This window comes from Hyaena hyaena, unplaced genomic scaffold, assembly GCF_003009895.1.
Source record: "Hyaena hyaena isolate Hyena2069 unplaced genomic scaffold, ASM300989v1 scaffold_2, whole genome shotgun sequence".
In the NCBI taxonomy this organism is placed as follows: domain Eukaryota; kingdom Metazoa; phylum Chordata; class Mammalia; order Carnivora; family Hyaenidae; genus Hyaena; species Hyaena hyaena.
This window is the reverse complement of record NW_024080634.1, coordinates 2,859,716-2,873,181: the sequence shown is the minus strand read 5'-3', so window position 1 is coordinate 2,873,181 and position 13,466 is coordinate 2,859,716. Positions and strand designations below refer to the sequence as shown.

Here is a 13,466-nt window from a genome sequence, read left to right as displayed (position 1 = left end):
CCCCCCGTCCGCCTGCCCATTCTCTCCTCCTCTACCCTCCCTCACCCCCGCCCCCACCAGTGCCCCCCACCCCCTGCCCATTCTCTCCTCCTCCACCCTCCCCCACCCCGCCCCCCACCAGTGCCCCCGGCCCCCCTGCCCACTCTCTCCTCTCGTGCTGCTCCCACATACGTGGGGGCACGCGATTCCCCCCTTTAGTGTCAACGCTGCTTTCTGAGCCTCTCAACACACACTAGGTTTTCAGCCCTTTTTTGAAAACGGGTTGAAGGCTGTGGTGGTTAGAAAGGGCCTGGGTGAAGGAGAGTGTGGGGTTCTGGGGGACACTGGGCCCAGAGCACGCGGAAGGCGCCTGGGTCTGGCCCCGGTCTGGGCTGGCGAGTGTATGAGGAAGTAACCAGCTGGGAGTGCAAAGGCGGGGCGTGGGGGGGGGGGCCTGCTCCCCAGCCTCAGCCGGGCTTGGTCCTGCAGCTGGAGGGGTCTGGGTCTTCTCGGTGCTCCCAAGGTGAGTCACAAACCCAGCTGAGCATGGAAGGAAAGGGGCAAAGAGTGGAATGAGTGGGGGACGTCAAGAATTGAAGAACTGCATCATCAAGGCCCGTTGGGAGTTTGCTGGCCTCCTTGGCAGCATAGTGCCTGGCAACATAGGGCTTTACTTTTGGACTTCCTACATTTGATTTCATTTACTTTACGAAAAAAATCATTTCTTCGGCGCCTGGGTGGCTCAGTTGGTTAAGCGTCCAACTTCTGCTCAGGTCATGATCTCACTGCTTGTGGGTTCTGGCTCTGCATCGGGCTCTGTGCTGACAGCTCGGAGCCTGGAACCTGCTTCAGATTCTGTATCTCCCTCTCTCTCTGTCCCTCCCTTGCTCGTGCTCTGTCTGTCTCTCTCAAAAAACAAACATTAAAAAAAAATTAAAAAAAAATTTTTTTAAAGTAATCTCTGCACCCAACATGGGGCTAGAATTTAACAACCCCGAAATTAAGGGTCCTACGCCCCAGTGACACAGCCAGCAGGGAGCCCTCGATTTCTTGCATTTTATTTCCTTTTTTGTAGAACTCTTGAAATTGGTCACTCTTGTGAAAATCCGTGAGAAAATATCTAGCAGTTATCTGAATGATGCTTTGAGTGAGTTTCTCAAGGCACAGAGACTTGTTTCTATGTTAACTGAAAAAAGCAGACTGTAAATCAGAATCCTTGCCCGACTGATGTGTTGAAAATGATCCAAGGGGCCCTGGGAGGCTCAGTCTGTTAACTGACTCCAACTCTTAATTTCAGCTCAGGTCGTGATCTCACAGTTCTCTTGATAGAGCCCCCGGTCCGGCTCTCTGCCTCAGCGAGGAGTCTGCTTGGGATTCTCTCTCTCTGCCCTTCTACTGCATGCGTGTGCATGTGTGCTCGCTCTCTCTCAAAACAAATAAACTTAAAAGAAAATGGTTGGAGGAACTATGCAAAACTACTAACATAAAGTAGATACAAGGATTATGAATGGTAACAGCTTTCTTTTTCTATAATTTCCCCCCCAAAGGGGATATTTTACTTTTATAATCAAGGGGGGGAAATCATATTTTTTTAAATGTTTTATTTATTTCTAGGGGGGGGAGAGAGAGAGAGAGAGAGTGTGTGAGCAGGGGAGGGTCAGAGAGAGAGGAAGTCACAGACTGAAACAGCCTCCAGGCTCTGAGCTGGCAGTCAGCACAGAGCCCGACGCGGGGCTCGAACCCATGAACCGTGAGATCATGACCCAAGCGAAAGTCGGACGCTTAACCGACTAAGCCACCCAGGCGCCCCAAGGGGGGAAAAATCATATTAAAGGAAGGGACAAATGTGTACTGGTCTCAGCCCAGGCCAGAGAGCACTTGGGATCTACTTGGCTTTAGACGTTTTCAGAGGCAGTGACAAAGGTCTTGGGGGCAGGGAACTGGGGGTGAAGGGGGAAGAGATGGTAAGCCCGCCCCCCATCCAAGAGAATACTTGTTTCTTCCCAGCTGGAGAATCTCCTGCCAGAGCTCTTTCCTGCAAAAACCTAGAGGGTTTACATTTTCCTTCCAGAAGTCCTTGACAGTGTCCTGAAGGGAGCATGCCCAGTTTGCTGCTGAGCAGGCAGTCCACACCGCATCCCCAAGCCAGTAACTGTCAAGCAGATCATCTTGCAAAGGCCGGTTCTCAGTGGGTGGCGTTTCCCGTTTCCTGTTCCTCCTGGCTGGAAGACTTTTACTTTTGGGGTCATTGCCAGATGACTGGCTTCCACAGAGATCTCCCACCTGAGAGAACATGAAGCCAATCATGCTGGCGTTCTTGTGAAAGAAGAACCTTTCCACATCCGCCGCCCTTTGTCCAGCTCCAGGGATGGCCCCCACGGTGTCATGCAGTTCCTTGGTTATTGCACATAACACGTACGTGGGTTCCTTTTGGCAGCTTCTCCCTTTTGGAGAGATTTTTACAGTGAAATGAACAAAAGCCTAACCCGCAGGGGCCCTCCTTCCCTTGCACAACTATCCTCCATGGTCATGGAAAGGGCTGCCAGCACTGTGTTCACGTGGTCATACGCTTCTCTGAAGTCTGCAAAGTAAGACATTTTAACCACAATGGTTATGACCTCTGTCTCCTCCCTCTTTGACTTCTGCTTTAACGTACTTCTCAAGTAGGGAGGTGGTGGCGAGGCTGTGGCCTTTTTTTTTTTTTGAAAAGTATATTGATCATATGTATCAACAACAAATAGTCAAATCCAAAGAATCGCTTCTAGGGCGCCTGGGTGGCTCAGTCGGTTACAATTTCCGCTCAGCGAGTGAGCTGATGGTTCATGGGATTGAGCCCCGAGTCAGGCTCTGTGCTGACGGTGGAGAGCCTGTTTGGGATTCTTTCTCTCCCTCTCTCTCTGCCCCTCAAGCAAGCACACTCTCCCTCTCTCTCTCAAAATAAATAAACTTAGAAAAAAAGAAACTTCTGAACTGTCAGTAATAAACACTTTGAGAAATCATTCTAGAAGAAAGACTTTCTGGTCTTTATATAGAGCATGTTACAAAAGGTTGGCATGTGTATAGGCAAAGATTACACAGTCAAAAATGTATGTAAAAGGGTAAGAGAGAGTCAGGTAGTTAATTAATACAAAGCATTTTATTTCTCTGCATTTTGCAATGTTCGTGGTATCTGGCAGCTTTAAGAAATCCATAACCTGTGATTTATTTTTTCATTGTAAGTAAGTACTTTTGTATCTAATTTTATATTCTCAGCTGTGTATTCTTTAATACACAATATACAATTAATATAGTGATTGCTATATAAATATTAATATACAAATCATTATATAAATAAATATAAAGGTGCAAATACAAATAAGGTAATAATTGATCATCTTATATAAACTTCAGCCTTACAAAACCCAAATTCCTCCTTCCCTTTCCATTAGTTTGCTACCTTCTAACCAGCTAATCTTCCCGAAACGTTTTCCTTATGCTAATAATCTGGAGGTGCTCCCCTTGTCTCCCTCAGGAGGGTAGCTGAGGGGTGACAGAAAGAAGTCAACGTGGTTGATGGCCAGGGGGCTATCCATGTCTTGTCTCACTCAGTCCTCCCAGTTAAAGGGGCGATGACTCCCATTTCACAGATGAGGAGACTGAGGCCCAGGGAATTAAGTAACTTGCCCTGTGGTGCATTTGCATGGTGTCAGTTTAGCTAAGGTATAACTGCCTTTCCTCAAATTCCCCTTCCTGCACAGTTTCCAGTTAGCACGGGGAAGAGAAGGGTGTTTTTGTACAAGGTTTGGAAGGTTCAGCCATATTCCTTCACTCGTGGGAGGCGTCGCTGCAATTCATAGCATTGTGGCTTATCTGCGGGCATCCTGGGTGGCTGGGGCCACGGCCAAGCTCAAGGCTGGTCCAGCAGCAGCTGGACCGTCTGCTACAGCCTCCCCGCCTCCTGCATGACAAAGGGCGCCAGCTTTTCCTGCGGGACACCTGTGCTGTCCTCCACGCTGGAGGCCTGGAGCCGGTGAGAGACGGACTGCGGGGGTCCCAGCCCAGCCTGAGCCTCCGGCGTGTCCTTGGTGCGTCCCGCCTTCTCTTCCTGACCACTTGCACTCAGAGCCGCGGCCTCCGGCCCCAGACACTGGAAAAACAGTCCCCCACACACGCCACACCCCACGTGGTCCCTCTACTTCTCTGACTCGAACCTGACTGATCATTCCCCCAAGTCACACAGCCGTCACGTGGGGGGAGGGCTCTTGGCCAGTCCTGTTTGGCTGCAAAGCCCCTTGCGTCTCCCTCCAAACTGCACGCCCCGCGGTTCAGTCTAGCTGTCACCGGGCCTGGCTGTGGCCGCCAGATCATGCGGCTTCCTGACAAGACCTGGGGTCCATCCGGGCGTCTTTGCTGATGTAAGTCCCGAGGGTCCCCACGTGCTCCTTCTCATCTGACACCATCTGCCCCCCTTCCTTCACCTCTCACCCCTCCCCCGTCCATACCCCAAATTCTAAAACTCCAACTCTTGCTGGAGCTCCCACCTACTGAGAGTTTTTTTGCCCTCCGTGACCACCGCCTTCTTCTGTTCCATAGGCTCACGTGAGCCTTGACCTTCACAGAGATGGCTGCCGCCAAAATGGGGGGGGGGGGGCGGTGAGTGTCCCCTGTAGATTCAGACAGAGCAGCAAGAGCCCAGAGCACGGCTAAGTGGGGCCTTGATTTGTCACCAGGAGTTCTCTGTTCTGAGAAACGCCAACAGCAAGGTCAGAGGGATTGGTATAGAAATGAGAGGACAAATCACCTTAGGGCTCTAGTGGCTGGAGCCCATCTTCTCACTGTGTCCGTCATGGGGTCCCCTTTCCTCTTCCTGCAAATTTGCTTTCCTGGCTCTCCCTTCCCATGGGGCCCCAGAGAACCTTATTCCAAAAATGCACACTCTTTTCTCCTTTACCGCCTTTTATGAGGGACCCTTTCAAGAGTGACTGTCACAAAGTACATTATGCATTCCATTCCTCTGTAAAATCGGATGGGTAGTATCTAGAAATTTGGCAGAGAGAAGAGAGAGTAGGCAGAGAGAGGAGGAAATTTTATGGGTCCTTTTTCACTTCTTTTTTTAATGATTTTTTAAAAGTTTATTTATTTTGAGAGAGACAGAGAGAATGTGAGCAGGGAGGGGCAGAGAGAGGGAGGGAGAGAAAGAATCCCAAGGAGGCTCTGCAGGGTCAACGTAGAGCCTGGTGTGGGGCTCGAACTCAGGAAACTGTGAGGTCATGACCTGAGCAGAAATCAAGAGTCAGATGCTTAACCAACTGAGCCACCCAGGTGCCCCTCCTTCTTTTCAAAAAGAGAGGATTCACTTATTTTTAGGTATGTGCCAACACTTTAATATTCCTGACCCTGGTGAGTCCCCAGGAAAAGACCAGCAACCCCAGGGTTGGGGCCCAGGGCTTTGGGAAGACGCCAGTGGGACCTGGAAGGGGTGCAGTGGAGATTTTTTCATGGGATCAAGGCCAGGGGGTTTGTGTAAATCCCAGCAAACTGGGAGTTTTGCTCACACTCTCCAATAAGAATAAGCGCCACTTGTTGAGACCTTAGCCTGTGCCGTATTTCTCCCTCCTCATAACCAACATATGTTTATCTTTTTTTTTTTTTTTTTTAAGTAGGCCCCATGCTAGGCATGGGGCCCAACATGGGGCTTGAACGCATGATCAAGACCTGAGATAAGATCAAGAATCAAACACTCAACCGACCGAGCCATGCAGTCGCCCCTCAAGTAATGTTTATCTTGTTTTCTGACTGGACCTTTTGAATACCCTTGGCACATCTGGGTAATTTTCAGCCTTATGAATACTTTCAGAAAATGCAAATTCCCAGCCTCCCTTACAGCCACGTTACTTGCTCTGAGCCAGGCTTCCACTATACACCTTTTCTGGATCAGAAATCATGACTATTCACCTTATAAGCACCAACAAGAGTTCCCCTCAGACCCCAGTTCAGTAATTTTTTATGACGGAAATCATATAATCAAGATGATTTTATGTTACATATTCTAAAAGTTAAAAGCATTTATTTTTAAAAAGTTTTTAACATTTGCTTTTGAGAGACAGAGAGAGACAGAGTGAGAGAGGGGGAAGGGCAGAGAGAGAGGGAGACACAGAATCTGAAGCAGGCTCCAGGCTCTGAGCTGTCAGCACAGAGCCCAATGTGGGGCTCAAACCCATGAGCCACCCAGGCGCCTTGTTTGTGACCATCTCCACCCATTTTGCTCCTCGCCTTCACCTCTAGCAACCACCAGTCTATTCTCTGTACCTGTGAGTTTGGCTTTCTTTTTGTCTTTTTTTAGATCCCACATATAAGTGAGATCATATGGTGTTTGTCTTGCTCTGATATATTGCACTTAACATAATGCCATCAAGGTCCATTCATGTTGTCACAAATGACAGGATTTCCTTTTTTTTTTTTAATGGTTGAACAATATTTCATTGAATATATACACCACATCTCCTTTATCCATCCATCCATCCATCCTTCCTTCCATCCATCCATCCATCCATCCTTCCATTCATCCATCCATCCATCCTTCCATCCATCCATCCATCCATCCATCCATCCATCCATCCATCCATCCTTCCATCCATCCATCCATCCATCCATCCATCCATCCATCCATCCTTCCATCCATCCATCCTTCCATCCATCCATCCATCCTTCCATCCATCCATCCATCAATGGGCACATCTCCTTTTTGGACATTCCTGCCACCCCCCTCACCTTCCCTTTTAAGGAGTCTCATGCCCCCTTTGGGCCCACCTGGGTAATCTAGGATAATCTCCCCACCCCCAGGTCCTTAACTTAATCACATCTGCCACGTCCCTTCTGCAGAGAGTACAGTAGCGGATCCACAGGGATTAGGGATTAGGGCATGGCTGTCTTCGGGGCCATTATTCAGCTCTGCGCAGGGGCTGTACAGACTGACACCAGACTTCTAGCACCTCCGCCTTGGGCTCTTGTACTGCTCCAGCCGTGCCCTGTCTCCTCACTGGGCACACGCACACCCCAAAAGTTCCATCTCCCGAGGCTGGCCACCAGACCAACACTCCCTTTCCCCCCAGATCCATAGGCCATGGCCCTAGCAGGGTTATGCTCTTTGGGGCCGGTGTTCATCCTTTGGTTGTTCGGTTCAGTGTGCTGTTGACTTGGTTGCTATAAAAGCCTACATTTAAAAAGAAGGGACAGAAGGATTTGTCATTGTTTCTGAAGCCTGGGGTTAGGACGGGTGGGGGTGGGCAGGATTTCTGCGTCACTCAGAGTGATCTGTATACATTCATTTGTAACAAGGCTACAGCTTTATTTTTTTTCTTTTAACGTTTGCTTATTTATGAAAGAGAGAGAGAGAGAGAGAAAAGGAGAGTGAGTGGGGCCAGAGCAGAGAGAGGGGGACAAACAATCCAAAGTGGGCTCTGTGCTGACAGCGGAGAGCCCAATGTGGGGCTCTCACGAACTGTGAGATCATGACCTGAGCTGAAGTCAAATGCTTAACCAACTGAGTCACCCAGGCGCCCCAAGGCTACAACTTTCTGTTTACAAAGAGGCACTGGCTGGGCCATGACCCGGGCAGTGCTGGCCAGTTCGTGGGTCCACTGGGTAGGCGTGTAGGAAAACCCCTTATCTTTCCTCTCTGATTTTCTCCCGTGTGTCTTCCTTGTTCTCACATGACTGCCACATTCACAACACTTCGGACGCTGGTCTCCAAATGTGTGTGTGGTTTTCCCCATACCAAGCAATTCTCCATGACACCAGCTGGGTGTCCTACAGTTTGACTCTATTCTGACATTATCGACCAGGAGACAGTGTCGGATCCCACGGGGTCAGGGCTCCGCCCCACAAGACTGCTCCCACCATATTTCAGATGCCCCTTGTAAATAGTGGGTCCCCAGGTGACCCACCACTTTTGTCTGACTGGGCTACAAATCCAAGTTCCCACAACCCTCTCCTCAGATTTGATTAATTTGCTGAGCGGCTCAGAAAACTCAGGGAAACACTTCCTTACATTGAACAGCTTATTAAAGGATATGGTAAAGGGTACAGATGAACAGCCAGATGTAGAGATACATGTGGAGAGGTTTGGGGGGGCCCTGAGTGTAGGAGCTTCAGCCTCCGTGGAGTTGGGGTGGGTCACCCTCCCAACACATGGATTCGTTCACCAACCCAGAAGCTCTCCCGACGCTATACTATTGGGATTTTATATGGAGGCTTCCTCACGTAGGCATGGTCAATCATTAACTCTGGAGTCTGCTCCCTTCTTAAGAGAAAATTCCAAGCTTCTAATCATGGCGTGTTCTTTCTGGTGACCAGCTGTCATCCAGGGGCCATCCCTAAGCCCACTAAGAGTCACCTCACGAGAACAAAAGACACTCCCATCACCCAAGAAATTACAAAAAAGACACTCCCATCACCCAGGAAATTACAACAGCTTCGGGAACTCTATGCCAGAGACCAGGGGCAGAGATGAACATATATTTTCTAATATCTTACAGCAGTGAAGAGGAGGGATGATGAGCAACAGCAGAGTTTCTTCATTTACTTCCTTCTCCTCCACAGACAAAGCTTTCTGGGCATACATTCCCCTTGAAGAAACTCATGCCAAAGCAGAGACTTCCAGAAGAAGCTGATGTGTGATGTAATAATGCTGATCACCTGAGTCAATGCACTGGCTTAGCTTGGGCAATACCAGTGAAGTATCAGCTGAATCCCGCTTCTCAGTTAAGGAAGGAAGGAAGGAAGGAAGGAAGGAAGGAAGGAAGGAAGGAAGGAAGGAAAGAAGGAAGGAAGGAAGGAAGGGAGAGAGAGAGAGAGAAAGAAAAAGAAAGAAAGAAAGAAAGAAAGAAAGAAAGAAAGAAAGAANGAAGGAAGGAAGGGAGAGAGAGAGAGAGAAAGAAAAAGAAAGAAAGAAAGAAAGAAAGAAAGAAAGAAAGAAAGAAAGAAAGAAAGAAAGAAAGAAAGAAAGAAAGAAAGAAAGAAAAGAAAGAAAAGAAAGAAAGAAAGAAAGAACACTATACCTCATTCTTTGGAATTCTAAGGCAGCTTAAAATAATAAATATACTGTATGGTTGTTTCCCACTTTTTAAAAATGTTTATTTATTTTTGAGAGGGGGAGGTAGGGTAGGAGCAGACAGAGGGAAACAAAGGATCTGAAGTGAGCTCGCTGACAACAGCGAGTCCGATGCAGGGCTCGAACCCATGAACCGAGAGATCATGACCTGAGCCAAAGTCAGATGCTTAATCGGCTGAGCCACCCAGGCAACACTGGCTGTTTTTTTCTTAACACATATTTTTCTTTTCTTTTCTAATGTTTATTTATTTTTGAGAGAGGAGAGAGAACGTGAGTGGAGGAGGGGCAGAGAGAGGGAGACACAGAATCTGAAGCAGGCTCCAGGCTCCTAGCTGTCAGCATACAGCCCAATGCAGGGCTCGAACCCACAAACCGTGGGATCGTGACCTGAGCTGAAGTCGATGCTTAACCAACTCAGACACTCAGGCGCCCCTTCACGCATGTTTTTCGTAATGTAAAGATTCGTAAATAAAAAAGAATACATGGTACAAAATATTAGATAAGAAATTATAGTCTAGAGCAAGTTTGAGTCTAGGAAATGAAGACAAAGAATGTGTGGTGGTGAGTAGGCGGTATGTCCACATACGGTCCTAAAGTCCACATTTACTAAAATCAGTTTCTTAGCAAAATACAAACCAGGCTACTTAACGTCCAAAGGTGCATTAAGAAAGCCAGTTAAGGGCGCCTGGGTAGCTCAGTCAGTTAAGCATCTGCCTTCAGCTCAGGTCACGATCTCATGATTTGTGGGTTCGAGTCCCGCATTGGGCTCTGTGCTGGCGGCTCAGAGCCTGGAGCCTGCTTTGGATTCTGTGTCTCCTTCTTTCTCTGCCCCTCCCCCACTTGCACCGTCTCTCTCTCTCTCTCTCTCTCTCTCAAAAATAAATAAACATTAAAAAAAAAGGCAGTTAAAAACACACTCATTTTGCTTCAGGTCTGACTTCTGCTCAACAATGGCCACTTTTGTACTGGTTGCCTTTAGCACGCGGGCTAACTTACAATGGAATGGAAAAAGGGGCCAGCCTTCGTTACTGTTTTTGTCCTTACTGTAATAACAGTATTTACTCACTGTGGTGAATCTAAAATACAGAAAAATAATATAGAGGAAAACAATTCCCACAGAATCTTACGACCCAGAAACAACCGCAGCGCACATGTAGAAACTCCTAGATTCTTGAGGGGCAGTAAATGGCGAGGAGGCAGCATTACATCCGTTTTTGAGAAGATTATACAAACCACATTCAGGGTGGGCTGGAAGGGGATCTTGCTTCTCACGTACTTGTGTTTCATGACCGTGTAAACATCAGGCCGCCCATAGTTGCAGGACACGCTACAGACACTGTCTTGACTTTGCAAAGCCCAGAGTATGACGTGGGCCCGGGGAATAAAGATGCCAGCCAGGCGCAGCAGATTCATTCTGTAGCAACCCTCTAGCTTCAGCCCTGGGTTGGCTAACTCCTTCCGTGAATGGCCCTGCGGAGTCACAGACATCCGGCAGCCGCCTGTCACCCGGAGCTTCTCTTACATGTCATGGGTGTTAAATGCTTTGTGAACTTCCCTTTTCATATAGTCTTATTATGGTGAAGGTGAACTTTCGTCTTGTCTTTGAAACCTCAAACATCAGTCATGTGACTTACATAGGAAACAAGTCAAAACAAAATGAACACAAATTCATTTAGGTACAGTTTGTTGGTGAGGGCAGAACAGAAAGAGTCCAGGGGTAGAAAGATACAGGTTGTTTTCAGTTTACTCCCTTCATTCTTCCTTTTTTCTTTCCCTCCTCCTTTCCTTCTTCACTTCCTTCATTTCCTCCTTCTGCCCTCCCTCCCTTCCTCCCTTCCTTCCTTCCGTCCCTCCCTGGTTCATTTTAACACGTGTTTATTGAGCATCTACTCCACACTGGGCCTTGGAACACAAGAAACAAGAACTCTGAGCTTGGGGAGCTTGCATTTCAATGGCGGGGACAGGACACCAAGGCCGCCCAACAAACCCGGCATCTCGCGTCTCCGACTCCATGCTGGACGTGCTGCTGAGAGGCTGATGAGCCGGACTGGGCTCTGTCCCAGGAGGCTCTCCTTGGGTCTGCCATCGTGGATTCTGCGGGAGCCCTCCTCTCTCTCTTCTGCCCCGGGGCCAGTGCCAGGCCCCAAGGTGGCTGGGCCCTCCACGTGGAGAGAAGGGAAGCTCTGGCCAGAGCTGAGGTGGCCCTTTGGCTGTGCCCAGGAAGTACTGACTCCCACAGCTTTTTTAAATTTTTTAAAAAATTTTTTAGCATTTATTCAGTTTTGAGACACAAAGAGTGAGTGGGGAAGGGGCAGAGAGAGACGGAAACACAGAATCCAAAACAGGCTCTGAGCCATCAGCACAGAGCCCGATGCGGGGCTTGAACCTGCAAACTGTAAGATCTTGACCTGAGCTGAAGTCAGATGCTTAACCAACTGAGCCACCCAGGCACCCCACAGCTTTTCAAAGTCCCCAGCTGTAGCTTGAGGGAAACGCTCGAGGGAGGAACTTGGGAAGTGTTCGCCAAGGGGCAGTTTCTTCTGACCGGCCTGAGGGTCTCACCTCCAGCTCAAAGTCTCCCCCACCTCCACCCCCACCGACTTGAGGAAGCCTCCTGCCCTGCCTTGACCTTCCCCAGACATGCAGTGGGGAGGGCGCTGTCACCTGCTGGTACTGTCCCAGTCAAATAAATACCCAGGCCCCTGGGGAGAGCTGCAAATATCTCCTCACACCGCCTCCCCCACGTGGTACAGGGCATCTATGCAGATGAAGCCCCAGAACCTGCCTGGACCATCTCAGGCCCAAAGACACTCTTGTTTCTCAAAGAGACATCACTCCTGTTGCTTTAGAAAGTGCATCAATCTGGAGCGCCTGGGTGACTCAGTCGATTAAGTGTCCGACCTCAGCTCAGGTCATGATCTCAAGACTCGTGAGTTTGAGCCCCGTGTTGGGCTTTGCGCTGGCAGCTTGGAGCCTGGAGCCTGCTTCAGATTCCGTGTCTCCCCCTCTCTCTGCCCCGCCCCTGCTCATGCTCTGTCTCTCTCTCAAAAATGAACATTAAAAACAATTTTTTAAACTGAATCAGTCCTAAAGCACTTTGACTCAGATGAAGGCAATTCTAGGAAATGAATTCAACAGCTAAGTTTTGACTTGTCCAAGGTTTGAAAGAGATGGATCCATTTACTTTTTATCCCTAAACAAATATTTTTTTTCAACAGATAGCTATTGAGCACTCACTTACATGCCAGGTATTATTCGAGACACTTTAGAGACAGCCTGGAACAAAGCATTGTAGCTAAGTTTAAACTTCAACATGCCCACAGACTTTAAAGTTTAATAATTACAAGCCAAAAAAAAAAAAAAAGTCCTTTCAAAAGGAAGCCAAATGGGCAAAGCTGATTATTGAAAATACTCTGCACTTCCTGACCTAGAATACATATTTTCATCAGCAGAAAGTGTTATCTTTTCTTTTAAGTTTATTTATTTATTTTTGAGAGAGACAGAGAAAGTGACAGTGGGGCAGGGGCAGAGAGAGAAGAAAAGAGAGGGAAAGAGAGCAAATCCCAAGCAGGCTTCCTTCCACACTGTCAGGAGGGAGCCCGACACGGGGCTCGCCCCCACAAACCAAACCCTGAGATCATGACCTGAGTGGAAGTTGGACACTTATCTGGCTGAGCCACCCAGGTGCCTCAAGAAAGCGTATCTTTTAAAAAGTTGGGCATTCCTGTGCTTGACTTCACAACACTCAGAAACAAGAACTATGGAATCAGGGTTTTTTTTGTTTTGTTTTTTGTTTTTGGCTTTTGATTTTTCTTTAGTTTTACCATTCATTAAATTAGCAATGGTTAATCTTCAAAAGTTATCACACTAGCTTTGCTGTCGTTTCTCAAGGAGAATCAGATACCTAGAGTTACAGACATTTCCTATATAAGATGCTTTATATAAATCAGACTTGATAAAACCAGTCCTAGGGAAAGAAGTAGATCTGAGGACATGTGCACGGTCTTATATAGCGAATGTTCAGCCTGCCCTTATTATTACAGAATCAGAAGAGCGAGAATATTTGTGGTATGGAATCATTTTTTGCTATGTCAATGAAATCAAACCTAGCTCCCTGTCCAACTTTCCAGGGCTTTCTGGAGTTTGGACAAAGGCCGGGAAATAGGGGAAGGGCCCTCAGGCATTGAACCTGCTGTGAGCACAGCTGAGAAGCTCATCGATCCAGATCCAGTCGAGGGGGAGGATGAGCCTGGGCTCACATCCTTAGTGCACCCAGGTGTCCACACGGGTCCTGCATCAGCCTCCTGAGTGCATCCGGCACTTAGGGGCCTGACTGCACCCAATGCGGCCTTGGGCCAGGAGAAAGGAGGGCCTTTGCTTTTGACCTGGCCTCTTC

At 48.2% G+C, this 13,466-nt stretch overlaps 1 non-coding gene across 1 annotated transcript; it reads right to left on the bottom strand.

The window, feature by feature from the left end:
• Positions 1-13,007: 13,007 nt before the first annotated feature.
• LOC120230419 lies at positions 13,008-13,139 on the bottom strand. Its single transcript, XR_005528011.1, has one exon. It is a non-coding gene; the product is annotated as a small nucleolar RNA SNORA72 (small nucleolar RNA).
• Between the last annotated feature and the right edge of the window lie 327 nt (positions 13,140-13,466).